The sequence below is a fragment of the Bombina bombina genome, chromosome 3, assembly GCF_027579735.1.
Source record: "Bombina bombina isolate aBomBom1 chromosome 3, aBomBom1.pri, whole genome shotgun sequence".
In the NCBI taxonomy this organism is placed as follows: domain Eukaryota; kingdom Metazoa; phylum Chordata; class Amphibia; order Anura; family Bombinatoridae; genus Bombina; species Bombina bombina.
Genome location: NC_069501.1, coordinates 666,353,064 through 666,371,756, shown reverse-complemented (window position 1 = coordinate 666,371,756; position 18,693 = coordinate 666,353,064).

Here is an 18,693-nt window from a genome sequence, read left to right as displayed (position 1 = left end):
TACTGTAGTTAAAGATGCCTAGCTGATAAACATGAATGCTAAAAAATGACAGACTCTCTACATAGAAGACTGTCTATGATGTGTACGGTCAACACACTCACCAAGTAACACTGACTTTAAGCCAATTCAAATACATGTGTCCTACATCTATTTGAAGTTGGAAGGGAGATTTATGTCAGAGTATATGAATATTATAAATGAAAATTATATATATATATATATATATATATAGTTATATACTGTATATAGTTGGTGAGTCCACAGGATTAATTAAATATGAGGCTATTGACAACAGTTCTATTCCACTGTAAATCCCAACCCCCCTGCCAAATGGTTTTGGCTGGGTGAAGACATGTTTGTCCTAATTAAAAGATAACGTATTTTTTGAAGCCCATAAGCCTTGCAGGGGGTAGCAAACAAGGAGTGTGTGGAGACAACATTCTGGGTTTATAAACTGATAAGCAAGTAAAATTTTGACTGCATAGTGATTAGCATAGACTTGTTATGTAACCCCTGCTATGTAACTCTTACACTTAAATATATGTAATGCAGACATTACATCTGGGGAAGGATAACACTGAACCAGGGACTTTGGAGATAAAAACATTTTTTTTATTCTCTCTGTTTTCCAGAAATCCAAAATTATAAGAACAACTGATTTAATGAGATATCTGGATGAATAAATATATAACAATGTATAATCTGCTGGATTTTTGTATAATTTTGAACACTGCATAGAAATGAATGTGTGTGTATATATATATATATATATATATATATATATATATATATATATATATATATATATATATATATATATATATATATTGAAAGCATAAAATGTCTCAGCCTCTGTGTTTTTAAGAATATGAATATAGATATTTGTGGACCTAAAAATAAATGATTAATAACACTTATTTTTATTTCAGATGGACCATAGACAAGATTCATGCATTCAGAATTTGTTAGAAATGTAAAACATGCTGTATTTGTATGAATATATATATATAACAGATGTATAAATACCATTAATTTCAAAATAGTTGGCAATATAAATTGCTTTAATATAATATATTGTTATATGTTTCATATTAAAATAATCAGAAACATTATATGATGCTGCCCCATCTATAATTAATATTGTGAGTTATTGATGCAGGAAGTTATGGTCTGATTAATAACCACTACATAGAAATATTGAATTGTTAAAAATGTTGGATGGTGGTTGTCATGCTGCCCCCGATGGACAAAATCCGGTGTTGCGATGCAGGCATTACAGACAAGAGACGATTGGTTGTTGCTGGGATGCATCTCCCTGACAACATGCATTCCCCGCTGAACCAATCCATATTCATTTTCAAAGGGCCAATCCGAGACAAGCTTCCATTTGGGCGTTTCCAATCTCACCAATGATGGGTACTGATCAAAAAAAGGGGAGGGGTGAGATCAGATGATTTAACCCCAAGCATAGAGGGGAAAAGGGGGCTGCTAACTTTGAGTGTTAAGGCTAAGGCTGCTGGCTAACTCTGGATAATCCTGAAGGAAAATAACTGCTGCAGTTATTATAAAGCAAACAGCTACTTTATGCTCCATATGAGAATATCCCCAATTTTTGTATTCTGAGGTGAGATTGTTCCTATTAAGAAATACTGGATATTGATTGGTGTTCATCTTGGTAATGTATTAAAAGATTGCTGTAGTAAATAAATTTAAAGAGCAGTTTGTATTTTAGCTCATATTCATAGTCTATGTATTGTTAAACATATATCCTTAATGCTAAAATTTTTTATCTGTGCAAATATAGAGTTATAATTCAGAGTTTGGCTATTGTCACAAATAATATATACAATTTCTGATGTTTTAATAGAAGTGTATATTGTACTATTGTTTAACTTAGCACTGATAATTGTATTGCTGAATGTTAGTAGCTGCTATCTTAAGTCTCATTGTGATATTTTAAATGAAACTCTGAATGAAAGGCTATTGTGAATAAGGTAAACGTGTATGAACTCTGCATAGCATATTTTAATAGTTTTTAAACGTGTATAATATTGATTCACATTCTGGTTCCCACAAATATATTTCAATGTGTTCATAGATATTAACTAATAATAAAGAATTCAGGAATTTATATTAATTTTATTGTCTTAGTATATGCATATTTGATTGTGGGTTTAGTTTAAAGAAAGATTGTTAAATATATTGTGATATAACCCAGCCATATACTCACATATTATTTGGAGAGTACTGCTAAGATTCTTATAAATATACTGACAGTTTTCAGGTATTCACGGTTTCTGTGGTCTGTGAATATTAAGATAGAATGTTGATAGTGGAGTACACCTAGTGCCTACTAAATAAGACCTCTGGCTTTGATAATTTGACACCTAGTTGTCAAAATGGAAAGATGAAACTAATAAGGTATACCAAAGCGCCAACTATACGAAGGCTGGGTCTGGACCAAATGCAATATTATCAAATGATTACAATAAAAAATTTATTGAGTACACAAATAAGTTAAAAACATGGATCCATGTATAAACAATCACATTTATACAACAATAATAACTAAATGAATAGTTAAAATAAATAGTTATGTAACAGATATAGCATTTAAAATTGTGCAAACATTGCTCTTAAAAATATTATTAAAAAATTCCAAATTTAGTATAAGGCTCACAACAGAAATTTAACTTTGTGTTTACTACATACACAAATTTATACAGCAATAATAGCTAAATGAATAGTTAAAACAAATAGTTATATAGCAGATATGGCATTTAAAATTGTGCAAACATTGCTCTTAAAAATATTCCTTAAAAATTCCAAATTCAGTATAAGGCTCACAACAAAAAATCAACTTTGTGTTTACCACATACACATAATAGGTGAAATATATTAGTCAGTTATATAATATTATCTAACCAATAATGTTCTCGATTTTATGCAATGCTCCTAAATATTGCCAATAGTAACTAATGTGTAAGGCTCTAAGTAAGACCTTTAACTGTGTGTTTAACACATACGCATTGTCAAGTGAAAAATATTGTGACAGCAATATGCCAATGTAAAAAATGTGTATCAAAAAAGTTGTGTGCAAAAATTAGTGTACAAAAATTATTCATGGACCAAAAAATAGGTTGATCTTCAAAATACGTGAATTAAGAACAAAGATTGTGAAAAATGAAAAACAAAACATTTACAAAAACATTGTGGTGTGTTCAAATAGTGACTTATATAAATGTAAATAATAGTCCAACCGTTAAAAATAGTCCAACAGTGAAAACTTAATAGAAAAAATAATCCAACAATAAATTATAATAAGTAGTGTGTCTCTTTAAAAAAAAACAATAATCCTTAAAGTGTTGTGAATCCTAACAGCAATAGTTATGGTGATTTTCAAAGTGTTTTATACTGAATAGCAGTGTCAGTACTTGCTAGCCGATTTCCAACCCAATATTCTATCTTCTTGGCAAATATTTTGTTATAATCCCTGGATGATCCTTCTGTAAAAGAAAGATATGATGGTGTAGATTATTGTTTTTTCTTATTATATAACTGACTAATATATTTCACCTATTATGTGTATGTGGTAAACACAAAGTTGAATTTTTGTTGTGAGCCTTATACTTAATAACTATTTGGTAACTATTTTACCTAGTTAAAATAAATACAAACTTGCCTGTAAAATAAAAATAAACCCTAAGCTAGATACAATGTAACTATTAGTTATATTGTAGCTAGCTTAGGGTTTATTTTATAGGTAAGTATTTAGTTTTAAATAGGAATAATTTAGGTAATGATAGCAATTTTTATTTAGATTTATTTTAATTATATTTAAGTTAGGGGGTGTTAGGGTTAGGGTTAGACTTAGGTTTACGGGTTAATAAATTTAGTATAGTGGCGGCGACGTTGGGGCGGCAGATTAGGGGTTAATAATATTTAGCTAGTGTTTGTGATGCGGGAGTGCGGCGGTTTAGGGGTTAATATGTTTATTATAGTGGCAGCGATGTCGGGGGCGGCATATTAGGGGTTAATAAGTGTAAGATTAGGGGTGTTTAGACTTGTGTTAGGTGTAAACATAAATTTTGTTTCCCCATAGGAATCAATGGGGCTGCTTTACGGAGCTTTACGCTGCTTTTTTGCAGGTGTAAGACTTTTTTTCAGCCGGCTCTCGCCATTGATGTCTATGGGGAAATCGTGCACAAGCACGTAAAACCAGCTCACCGCGGCTTTCAGCAGCGCTGGTTTTGGAGTGCAGTATGGAGCTCAATTTTGCTCTACCTTCACTTCTTGCCTGCTAATGCCGGGTTTATGAAAACCTGTAATACCAGCTCTGTAGGAAAGTGAGCGGTGACAATAGCTTGCAAGTTAGTACCGCACCCCTCATAACGCAGAACTCGTAATCTAGCCGAAAGTTTGTATACTAAGCACAGCAGTATCATCAAAAAACAAACCACTCTAATACATTTTTAAATGGAAAATTAAGACTTTTTTTGAGTATCATGTCCCTTTAATTGAACCTGCAATATACTGAACCTGATTGCTTAGATCATTGTTGATGATCATTTATAACTGGCTCAAACTACGTACAGCAAGAGTCTTTTCATTGATTTACATGACTTTAATATCCCTTTAATACAGTTGTCATTATTTGTCAGCAGATTATTATGACTGAAAGATTATTTATGAACTTGTAATACTAAGGGCTAGATTACAAGTGGAGCTCTAATTTAACGTGCTCCTGTAAAGTGGCGGGTTATTGCTATCACAAGCTTGTGGTAGCAATTAGCACTCTGATAATTAACCAGTGGTTAGAACTCTGTTTCATTTTAAAAATGTTTACCAATTGCCCCAAAATACAGTGTAGTGTGCTTTAATAAATAAAAAAAAGAAGCATCTTTATTTTATTATTTTTAGAAAAAAATTACTGCACAAAGCAGTTATAAGGGGTTAAAGAAAAAAAAAGCACTGAAAAGTGCCAATACATAGCATAGCTGGAGACTGTGTTAAAACTGCAAATATATGTTTGATATATACATATATTTAAAATTTGCTGCCCATCGCTGCACGACTTACCCCCTTCGCTGCACTAGGTTCTGTGCCATGTATGAGAGCATCAGAACTAGGCTCCCATTGAAGCCTCTGGAAGCGCGCTCTCATGAAAGCAAAGCTTCCATGCCAGGTTGTGTTTGCATTGCACTTTATCTATAATAACAGTGCACATTTATGTGTGCTATTATTACGAGTGGAGCGCAAGTATCACACTCGTGAATGCGCTTCACTCGTAATCTGGCCCTAAATCATTAAGTTTATATTACAAAGTATTTTTAAAGATTTAATAGATATTGGCTTTACATTTCAATAACCAAATCACTAATATGTTTAGTTTGAGGTTTATTCCAGTTCAAAGGGACATATTTTTCTCAGCTTTATGTACAATGAGCAATACATTTTATAAGTTATGGTAGAGTTATTTGTATTTTATTATTATAATTTCAATTGAAGTTGACTTTTTATTTTTTATATTTATAGTTGATAATATGTTATTATTAATAATATTAGGTTTTAATTGTTAATAGGTTAATAAATTTTAAGAATACAAAGGACAGTCACTCATATGTTTGCATGAATTTTTAAAATTTATGAAGAGTAATACTGTCCTAAAGGAGGGACGGTCTCAGCGCTACCTTCACAGAATCAGTACACTGTCTCTTGTCAGTGTCACTCTTGGGCCCCCCATGTACTAAAGGTCGAGCGGACAAGCTTCTTAACTCGAGAAGTTGTCCGCTTGCCTTCGCTACATACGGGCAGCGGACCAACAGGATCTGCTGCCAATATATATAATTACACGCACAAGTGAGTGTGTAAAGCCGCCCTTTCTCTCGCACGACAAATCGCGTGAGAGAAGGGACTGTCAGTGGCCGAGAGTGAGCGAGCTGATATTTTTCCTCAGACATGGCGTAGAGTGTAAGAAGCAGCTGTCTAATGACCGCTGCTTCTTACATTGCGGGAATCAGGCAGCAATTCACTCCTGGGGGTCGATCCGATAAAAATCGTCGCCCGCAAAAGTTGGCGACGCCAATATTTGCGCGGGTTTGGTATCCTATATACGGCGTAAGCTAGAAGTTACGCGCGTAGATTTCTGGCGTCGCCCGTAGTTTTTGGGCCCATAGACTGACATACAAAACACGCACAATTTGCTATCCAATATACGGCGTAAGGACTTACGCGCGCAGATTTCACAAAATCTACTCCATTATCAGCTCGCCACAAATTGAAGGCGCAGGAACCCTTGCACTGACTTAGAAACCAACGTAACTCTCTGAAGGCCTAACAAATGCATGCTTAACAATATACATAGCAGCAGCTTGTTCACAAATAGTTAACCTCTTAAAAGCATTTATTATTCCTGCCCCTGCAAGTGTGTCAAACCAATCACAAACAGCACAACCTCTCACCTGCAGCCTTAAAACACCTGCAAATGCACACCCTCATTAGCCACCATGTTTCCCTTGCAGTATATTGCATTTAGAGTGAGACAGTGTCGTGGGGCACAAGGGGTGCTGGAACCCCTACAAGCCCCTGTTTTGGATGGTATCCCTGCTGCTGAGGTCCCTGGTCATGGTGCTGTAGCTGTCCCTGCTCCAGCTGCTGCTGCTGCCCTCCCTGCTCCTCCTGCTGTTGTCCCTGTTCCTGGTGCTCCCCATGCTGCTGTTGCTGCAGCTGCCCATAGGCCAGCAGGGCCTATAAGACGAAGGCATCAGCAGAGGGGAAGAGCATCAAGGGTACACAGGGTTAGGGTCACCCTGTTTGGGATGACAGAAGTGGAGGTCAGGGAAAAGTATCGCTTGACTTCTGCAAGCCTCATTAACCTATATGAGGTCTTGAAGGATGATATTGACCCTCAAGCATATAGGAACCGAGCTCTGACTGGTATGCAGAAGCTGTTGTGTGTTGTACACTTCCTGGCAACCGGCTCATACCAGTCAACAGAGGGGCTTGTGTCTGGCCTAGCGCAGTCTACCTTCTCCAGGATTCTAGGGGAGGTTCTGACTGCTCTAGATAACCAGACACAACGATACATTCATTTCCCCCGTACCCCCCAGGAATGGAACCGTCTTAAACAAGGCTTCTATCGACTGGGGGGTATTCCCAATGTCATGGGGGCAATTGATTGCACACATGTGCGTATCGTGGCCCCATATGAGGAGACAATCCTCTATATTAACAGGAAAGGGTTTCACTCATTGAATTGCCAGATGGTCTGCGATACCAATCTGAAATTCCTACATGTGTATGCAGGCTTCCCGGGGAGTGCACATGATTCCTACATCCTGCGCCAGACCTCCTTATTCAATATGTTTGAAAATGGAACACTCTCGGGAGGATGGCTGCTGGGTGAGTACCTTCATTCTGTCTGTATATTTCTACTAAAGGGACACTAAACACAAATTTTAATCTCATGTTTCAGATAGAGAATACAATGTTAAACAGAATTACAATTCACTTCTATTATCTCATTGTATTTATTCTTTAGATATCTTATTTTTAAAAAATAGCAATTCAGATATATGAGCCAATCATATGAGGCTTCTATGTGCAGCCACCAATCAGCAGCTATTGAGCATATCTAATATGCTTGTCATCAAAAGTTATCTATAGAATGGAGAAAATGATTTAATCTAAGTAAATTATAAAGCTGATAACAATTGCAGGTTCTTATTAAATGGACAGTCTAATATAAATTGCACTTTCATTATTCAGATAGGACTTTTAATTTTAATAAACTCTCCAAATTACTTCCATTAACAAAATGTGCACAGTATTTGTATCTTTTATATTTTTGAGTCACCAGCTCCTACTGACCATGTGCAAGAATAAGTGTGTATGCATTTGTGAATGGCTGATGGATGTCACATGGTACAGGGGTAGTTTCAAAATACATAACACTTTAAATTGTCATAAAAAATAACTTTGATATTAGACTAAGTGCTATTGCATTGTCTTGTTATCTTGCATTTTTTGATAATGAAAATCTACTGTGTTGACTGATCCTTTAAAATAGATTTTTGGTCTAGACTAATACTGGCATAAAAGTTGATTGCTTATAATGCACAAATTTAATGTTTTTATTAAATCTATCTTTTATATGAAATTCATGTTGTGTCCCTTTAAAGCACATGATGTACCTGTAGTAATCCAAACACATATGTTACATGACAGGTGACGCAGGGTACGGCTACAGACCATGGCTATTAACCCCCTTGGTGCACCCCATTACAGAGCCACAACTCAGGTACCAGGAGGCACACATAAGAACAAGGAATGTCATTGAAAGGAGCTTTGGCCTATTAAAAACCAGGTTCAGGTGTCTGGATGTTACAGGCGGAGCACTACAGTATAACCCCAACAAAGTGTGTTCCATTTTCAATGCTTGCTGTATTCTACACAACATTGCTGTGGACACACGTTTGTTGGGGGACATTGACCCAGAGCAGCAGCAGCAGCTGATTCCTGTACCTGAGGATGTAGACAGGGGGACACTGAGGGGGAATGAAGTGAGGGATTATGTCATCCGGGAATACTTCACCTGTAAGTTACTTATTCATAAGTACAGTAAACCGTAACATTCACATGTATTATGATGTTTGACAGTACCTCACCAACCATTGCATGTGTATATATCATGTCTTGCAGAATTTCAAACTTTGGATTTCCACTGCATGTAAGTGAAACTACTATATTCCAACCCCCTTCCCTTAAAGGGACACTATACCCAAACATATTCTTTCATGATTAAGGATAGAGAATATAATTTTAAAAAACCTTAAAATTTACTTCGATTACCTATTTTCAGTTATTCTTTAGATATACTTTAATGAAGACATAGCAATACACACAGTGAAACAATCACAGGAGGCATCTATATACAGCTACTAATCAGCAGCTACCAAGCATATCTAGATATGCTTTTCAGCAAAGAATATCAATAGAATGAAGCAACATAAATAATAGAAGCAAATTATTAAGTTGTTTATAATTGTCTGCTCTTTACAAATCATGAAGGAAAACATTTTGCTTTCATGTCCCTTTAACAACCCTAATTACTGTATATTTCTCATTTTTTTCATTCATGTTTAGTTCACTATCATTAAGAATGAGGATAATGGATATTTATACCTTATGTTCACACCTTCTTTAAATACATTATTAGTTATATATACCAACGTGTCAATTTATATTGGATGTGAGAAACCTTGATTTACATCTTAGAAGTGAATATTACTATATGTACCGTTCATACACAACTATGTGATGTGGTTTATCGAACAGGAATATGTCAGAAACATGATAATAATACCTTTTTTGCCCATTTCAACACAGGTATTATTATATGTTTTAACAATATTACTGTACTAAAACACACCTCACATGGATGTGGATGACAATTATATGGTAAATAACAGAGGACAAGATTTAGGATGAAATAGAACAAGATTTATTTTCTTTTAGGCCTCTTAGATGAGGGGGCTGAGGGGCCTGGAGTGGGTCTCCTGCCTCTCCTGGGTTGTGTGGATCCAGTAGCAGTGCTGGTCACAGATGAGATGCTTGAGGCGATGTCCTGCTGGTGGGTGAAATGCTCCACCAACACACCCAACAGTTGGTTCTGTTCCCTCCATCTGTGGTCACTCTGGATTTGCCATTTGTGATTGGTTTTGTACCATAGCAGTTACAGATGCTGCCATGTCCCTTTGCAGCTCAATGGAACGCTGTTGGCTCCTATGGAACCTGCGTTGGTCCCTCTGCATTCTCTCGCAGGTTGACGTTAGACTCTCACAGGTCAATGTTTGCCTCCTCTGTAGGGAAATGTATTCATCACCCATGGCGGAAGTCAGTGGATCCATGGGCTCTTCCCCAGCAGGGACTATAGGCACTGGTTCCATTTCTTGATCCTCAGCTGGGGGTGCAGGCCCCGGAATCTCAGCTGGGGGTGCAGGGCGAGGAATTTCAGCTGGGGGTGCAGGCCCCGGAATTTCAGCTGGGGGTGCAGGCCCAGGAATCTCAGCTGGGGGTGCAGGGCAAGGAATTTCAGCTGGGGGTGCAGGCCCCGGAATCTCAGCTGGGGGTGCAGGGCGATGAATTTCAGTTGGTGGAGCTCTTCCAACTGCTGCCGATGGTGCAGATGTCCGGATTGACTGATAGTCCCATTGGCTGCTGGTGTGCATCCACTCAGCCTGCTGGTAGAATCCCTGAGTGGCATGATATTCTTGTGGGGGGGTAAAGACATCTACCCTTTGGGGCTGGCGTGGCTCTCCCTCCAAGCCAAAGGAATATTCCTCCGGCCAGGGCTCCTGCCAGGTATCCTCCTGTAATGCAGGCGGCATAACATTGGGATTCTCAATTGAGGCAGTCCAACCCATGTCATGCCTGGCATACTCCTGCTGGACTCTCTGGACCGATGGTCGAGGTGGAGATATACTTTGATCCGGTGTTGGAGGGGGATGCATGGGCGTTGGCACCCTGGTGACTGGAGGTTCTGTGGAGGAGTCAAATGATGAGAGGGATTAGTACAGTCAGATATATATCCATGTGGGCATACAATGTACATGCTAGGGCCTATCCACATTCTCATGTCAAACTCTATAACATGCATGTGCACATTGAGATTTGTGATATGTTGGGTTTTAATATGCAAAGTATACATGTATGTGCTTCATACAATAGTTCTGTGTACATGTCAGTTATGGAGAAAATGTGTTCTTTAAGTGACACTATGGTTGTGATGACTATAGTGTCCATTTACTGAAAAGTCTACATGTGGCTTGTGGCCTCTGTTACATGACATGTTAGTATTTCACTATTCCACCTCATATGATTTTCAATGTGTTAAGTAGCATTAAATGGACATGCAACCCATATTTATTCTTTCATGATTCAGCTAGCCAAGCATGGAATTTTAAACAACTTTGTAATTTACTTCCATTAGATAATTTGCTTCATTCTCTTGATATTCTTAGCTGAAAAGCATTTCTAGATAGGCTCATAAGCTGATGATTGGTGGCTGCACATCAATGCCTCGTGTGATTGCCTCACCCATGTGCATTGATATTTAATAAACTAAGATTATGAAAATAATGATGAAAAATAGATAATAGAAGTAAATTGGGATGTTGTTGAAAACTGTATTCTCTATCTGAATAATGAAATAAAATTATTTGGGTTTCATGTCCCTTTAATGTTAAATCTCATTGTATATTTTGTTGTTATTAAGCAAAATACCATGCTCATCATTGTGTACATGAATGTGTGACAATATAGGATGTTATAACTCAAATACATATAATACTGGTGTGTGGGATGTTACTCACCAGCATGCTGTGCTGATGTTGCAGCCCCTGAGTCACAAGCCCCTGGAAGTCCACGGACTGCTGTGACGCTCAGGGACCTACGAATCAGCTCCTGCCACTCGTTGTATTCCGCCTCATAGTGAGGCCCACCTCCTGTTGCCCTCTGGGACATTGCTTCCTGGCCCATCTTCTCCTTGACTCTCCTTTTACAATCATTCCATCTCTTCTTTAGGCCATCCACATTCCTCCTCTGTTGGGACACACCATTGACGGCCTCCACCACCTTCTGCCAAGCATCTTTACGCCTACGGGCAACTCCTTTGCCCTTCTCTTGTCCAAAGAGGGCATTATGGTTCTCCAGGACAGCCTGGACTAGAGCGAGGTTTTCTGCAAAACTGAAGTTAGGACACCTCATACGCTCCTCGTCCTGGGCCGCCTGGCTCCCTCCCTGGGATGTCCCTGGTGTGGGTTCCTCCCTATCCTCTCCCTCCTCCCCCCTTCTATCCCCATGTGCACCCTCTATCCCTCTTCTAAGTGTGCCTGGCCTTGGGGCAACCCCACTCCCATCCTCCCTTCTGGCTCTCCCTCTCCCCACTCCGCTCACTCCCTGACGGGGACCCTGCTGCTCCTCCTGTCCATAATCCTCTCCCTGCAACTCCCCTTCCCTCCTCCCCCCAGCCCTAGCTCTCCCTGACATCCTCACACTACACACACTCACACACTCACACTCACTCCCACTTCAATCACACACAATCACAACCAGACACTCAGCCTTTCAAACTGTAAAAGATAAATAAAATGTGTAAGGTGTTATCAAAAGAAAGTGTTGTGTATTTTGTATATGTGTGTATGCAAAATGTGTGCAATATGTAAAAAAGTGACAGTAAATGTACAAGCTTATCAAATCCTCCAAATCCGACCTAACTAAATATTATGCAATGCGCCTCTCTCTCTACTCTAACGACTTTCTCCTACTCACTGTAGTGTGCTGTAGCTCCAAGAACCAACCAAACACACTAAAGAAAATGGCGGCTGCGCAGGGGTTTAAGTCTGAATTTTGAATCTCGTCATTACGTGGCGCATCTCTTAGAACTGGCGTTATTTTTTACGAGTCGTAGGCTAATTTGCATAAAACTACACTTTATTGAGACTTTACGTGAACAAAATACAGGCGCAAGTACTTGCGACGACTAAAATGTGTATTTGCGCACATTTTGCCTGCTCGCCGGTTTTTCCTACTTACGCCAGTTTAGCATCTGACGGCGCTGAATATTGGATAGCTAGAGTTGCGAGCTGAAACTGCGGCGACGCGGGTTACCTCGCTTGCGCCGCAAACTACGATCTATATCGGATCGCGCCCCTGGTTGCAAGCTGAACACATCTGGTGAGCAAAGAATAAGAGAAATATATATATATATATGCATTCACCAATCACCAGCTATCACCCAGCAGTGCTTCGCTGCTCCTGGGCATATCTAGGTACGCTTTTCAACAAAGGGTACTATGAGAGTAAATTTGATAATATAAATAAATTGGAAATCTGTTTAAAATTGAATATCTGATTCATGAATGTTTAATGTTGACTTTACTCTTTAAATAGTAGTAATAAAGCTGATATACATTTTTTTTATTCTTTCTATAGGGGTGAGCATTAAAATTATATTACATAGTTAAATTTCATGTGCTGTTAAATTTCTGCTCTTTCTTTGGTGAGAATATAGTTTCCACTTTTTTTTAACTTCGCAAAAGAACATTAATACTATGCATGTTTAAAATCATAAAAATAAAATGTGTGTAGTTTTATTAATAGGCATTTATATATGATGAACTATTACATAGCGCCAATCTAACTAATTACGTACTAGCTTTAATAAGCAGTAGGAATCTAGCTAATAATATTTGAATATTTCACCCAGATGTCAAGCATTGGCAAATACGCTGATAAAAAAAATCCCTTTTAAAACATAGAATCTTTAGTTATAAATTACCCTAGATATTGATAAAGTATTTGTGTATCATTGTGTTTTGGTTACAAATGATGTAGTTTTAGTCATACATTTCCTTATCTCTGTGTATAAAATGGGTGTGGAGAGTGCTGTGGTTTCCCTATGAATAATAATATTTTATGTTCAGAAATATAAGGTCAAAGGTTATGTTTGGACACATTCTCAGGTAGCCAAAATTAACACATTAATTTCCTAACAGAAATACGGCTTCAAAATTCCACCAACAGATGCATAAAATCCAGCAGATAGCCATAAAGTCTACATAGACAAACATTGACAGTACAATGGGTTATATTGAAAAGTTCAATAAATTTAAACGTGACACTGTCATAGGATGCAACCTTTGCCACAAGTCAGTTTGTGATATTTCAACCCTACTAAACTGCCCCAATTAACTGTAAGTTAACATAAAACAAATGCAAGTAACAGGGATGACTTTAGTTTATTTTACTACAAAGCAGAAGGCCAAACTAAGGGCCAGATTGCGAGTGGAGTGCAAATGTTTATCGCGGGTGTTTGCGCTTGTCGTGTTTACCGCTGCTATTATGATTCGAAAGTAAACCCGATCGATTGAGCACAATTGAGATTTACGCTAGAAGGATTACTGCATCCTCAGAGCTCTGGTGAACTGTTTTGCAAATCAAAAAAGTTACACAAAACACATCAAAGATATATTACAAAGTATAGTTACACTCATAACAACACCATCTAATAAAAAAATTTACATTAAAATATTGCACACAAAAGTTATAAAGGCTCAGATATGAAATCTCTGAAAAAAAGACAGACAAAGGGTTTAACATAGGGATACATACATATACATTTCTAAAAATGTATATGTATATATATGTGTGTGTGTGTGTCTTTATATGTCTATATATGTGTACAGTACATATGTATTTCTATGGGTAGATATGTATTTACATATATATATTTAATATATACAATATATATATATATATATATATATGTGTAAATATGTATTTATATGTGTAAATATGTGTTTACAGACATATCTACACATATAAATACATATGTACACATATATAGACCCATAGATAAGTGTATTAGAGCCCTTTGCAGTTAAGTAAATGAAAACATGTAGAAACATATTTATAAAATGTAATAAAGTGCTATACTGTGTATTTACTGTAAATATTTCACATTCCAATGTTCTGCACATAGAAGAATATGTTCTATGTATTTTTAAATCAATATTCCTATATATAGCTGTATATATCTATTTACTTTCAACTCCTAATGTGAGCTCAATTTGTTGTGCTCAAAAAGCTTTCGATCGAGCGGGGGCGTTAAATAGTGCTCCACTTGTAATCTGGCCCAAAGTGAGAAAATTAGTGCTGAAATTTTTAAATAAACATAAAGCCATTAAATACCACTAAGTGGGAACTTTGAGATACAAGGAAACAAAGTGCAAGGCTGCTTTAGTACATAAAACAGACTGAGACCATTCTTTTTTCTCTGCAGTAAAGGGAAAGGTGTGTTTCCAGGTTATTATATAAGGTAACTTATAAAACACAGGTGGCCTCAGAATATCTATCTTGATCATTTGGTAAGAAGACTATTTTTTCCCCCACACTGTCAGCTGCCTTGGTTGGGAAGTAAGCAACCTGCAAATGCATAAAAAACTGCTGATCCTGAGAAATTCAAAGGATAGTAGACAAGGTGAATCATAATCAACCTTAAGCTGAAAAGGAGACACCATTGCATCTGAGAAAAGGTCCCAAATGGTAAGGACTACTCTAGAGCACCAGAGAGATAAATAGGTGTCAGGGAGAACACATACAAGCCCAGCAAGCAAATGATGGAAAACAGGTGAGGAGAAATAAAAACTTATTTTATTCCAGAATTTAATACCCACCTGTGCTTTGACATGCTTAGGAATACAGATTAAGTCCTCTACAAGGAATCAATAAGGTAGAGATGCCTGTTCAAGAATCTTCCATTTCGCCTTATCGTTATTATAACCCCAAGGCAAAATGTGAGATAATCTAGCTGCCTTATGATAGGTTGCCACGGTAGGTGCAGCGGCTCCACCACTAGCTACTGGCAGCTGCAAAATACAAATTGCTACTCTAGGTTTATCTCCAGCCCAGATAAATCTATTACATTAGAAACATTTTAATTATTAGGATACTTTCCTAAAAGACTCACATAAGGAGATGCAAATTAGTCTAATTAATAGGCAATATGTTGTGGGAGAGGTAAACCACTAGGTGTTTAATCCCTTTACTGCATATGGCGACATGTGGTCATCATCCACACATGGAGTTAAGTGTGGATGACAACCACATGTCTTCATCCAGGGGGAGCATCCCACCCTTTCGGAGCATCCCACCCTGTTGCACTTACCCCCAAATCCCTGGTTGTCAAGTTGACTGGCCTCACCGGCGGAATCCAGAGATGCAGGTGACATCACCACACCCATGCATGGTGATGTCAACAAACCCCAGAAACCAGGAAATGAAGAGGCAGCTACATAGGAGTTAAGGGATCTGGAGGGGGGAGTATTTAAACCCCTCAATCTTAGCTGGACTTAATCCAAACACTGCTCAATGTAAAGCCGGTCCTTCTAGTGACTTGCCCAAATGATCCCACCTACGTTTTCCCACATGAAGTGGCTTTTTCGAGGATAAGGAGTCCTTCTTGATTCGATGTTTATATAATTGATAAAGTCCTCTCATTGGTTCATTCAAAACAGTCATGTGATCAAAACAGTCCTTAATCTAGGTTAAAAACATTAATAATATAAATTACTTAATACTGTACATATAAAATGGAGTAAATAATTATGTGGAAAAAATGGAAGATGGATTAGTGTATAAAATTGATTAACTTAATTCAACTAAAATATTATTATTATAGAAAATAAACATACTGCTAATTGGCAGAAATTTAATTAAAATTGAAAAACTATTTTGTTTACAGACCCCATACAGGATTCAAACTCACAAATATACATTACTGAGCAATTTACTTCACAATCACCACTTGACCATTCTTACATCAATCTATATCTAAGAAAAAAATACATATATATTCCAAAGTTAAAATGTCTTTAATAAAATATATATAAAATATATTTCATCCACAATCCCTATATGGGACTCAAACTCATGGACTTCCATTTACAAAATAATTCACTTAACTACTAGCCAATTCTTCCATTGATCTGTATATAAAAATACTATTAAATTTTAAAAACCTCATACAATAATAATAACCTAACATGATACATTATCTCAATTCTTCTATAATTATAATGCTCAATAAAGGGTTAAGATATTTGTTAATTAAAACATTCTAAAATTAATTCTAAAATGTATTATTCTCTAAACAATGGTGTAATAAAAATCTTATATATCTAGTAATGTGTTTTTGGTCCTGCGTGTGTCATAATTTAAATAATGAGATAAGCAATGATTCATAAATTCGCTTTTGATATTACCAACATGTTCCCCTAGCCTTGTGCTCAGGGGTCTAGAGGTACGCCCTACGTACTGTAATTTACAGGAACAAGGAAAAAAACTGTTGAGGGTGTGTTAATAAGCTAAAACAGCAAAACGAACAGTCCGTACTAGCAATGACTATGACATAAACTCCAGGCAGCCTCATAGCAGAGAGGTCCTCAATGACCAAGTGAAATAAATAATGGCACAATTAGCACAAAAGGAACAACTGACAGTTCACTTACAGTAGATGGAAATTCTGCATACTGGGGACCCATCTTTTAAATCTATTACATGAATTTGTCTGGGAAGAGCATTGCAGTTGGGTAACCATAGATGTTGTATCTTTATATTCTTCAATACCTCATCATTGGTGTCTTTGTGCTGTAAAATATTTTTTGACCACTGCTGCAGACTTTGATCATGAGCAGATTACCTTCTTTGATTCTGTAGTGCAATATTTGCTTGAACATAACTTTTTTGAGTTTGAGGATGATTTTTATCTCCAAAGGTGTGGGACTGCGATGGGTGCTAAATTTGCCGCATCTTACGCCAACCTATTTTTAGGTTGGTAGGAATCATCCCACATCTTTGGAGATAAGAATCCCTATCTGTCTTCTGTGGTCTTTTACAGAAGATTTATTGATGACCTTATTATGGTCTGGAGAGGTTCAGTGGAAGAAGCTGACTCCTTTTTGGAATGTCTTAATTCCAATGAAATGGGTATCAAGTTCACAATGGAGTGGCATAAAACAACTGTAAATTATCTTAATGTTACTTTAATGTCGGATAAAACTCCAAACAAGATTGAGACCAAAACATATAGAAAACCAATAGCAAAGAAGAATTTGCTGCACTCTACCAATAATCACCCTAAGAACATCTCAAGAGCAATTGCAAAAGGGCAATTTATTTGTATGAAAAGAAATTGTTCACAGGCAGAGGATTACAAGGAAGAGTGCGGGAGATTCAGTGAGAACCTCAGTGAAAGGGGTTTTGTTAAACGTATAATAAACAATGCAATGAAAGAAGTCAGCAATATATCTAGACTTAAACTCTTGGAAAAAAAGTGATAAGGATAAAAAATCTCGATCAAGTAATCATCACCCTATTGTTATATTTGTAACTGGTCACAGTGACCAGTATCAACAAATTTGCAATATCATTAAAAAATATCTTCCTATTCTGTTGGCAGATAATACGTTAAAAGATATTGTGGAGAGGGGATGTAGATTTTCCTACAGACGTAGTGTGACCTTAGGTAACATTTTTTCACCTACTGTACTACCGAAAGCAGGTGTAAAAGTAGTTGGCTATCACACAAGGGTACCTTTAAATGTGGGAACTCAAGGTGTAAAGCATGTGACTATATTGAGCAATCATCACACTTTGAATCCTATGTTACAGGGGATAGATATGAAACATCCCAATGTATTAACTGTAGTATGGGATACATAATTTATCTTATCTCTTGTGTTAATTGTAAACTTCAATACGTGGGCCTCACTGCTAGGGAAGTAAGGTCCCGTATACGTGAACATCTAAGTAACATAAATTAAAAAAAAGAGTGTTCAGCCCTAGCAACCCATTTTATTCATTACCACAATCAATCAGTGGAGTCTTTTAGATGGAAAGCTATCAAAATGGTGTATCGCCCTAAGAGAGGAGGTGATAGGATTAGAGAGATATATCGTAGAGAGACCTTTTGGATTTTGAAATTAAAAACCAGGTACCCTAAGGGTTTCAATTCAGTATATGATATCATGAATCATTGGAAACATTTACTAACTAATTTATGCTATTTATGTAAATTTATTTCTAATTCTTATTTAACTCCTTTATGATCTTTAAATTTTGCTTTTGATTAAA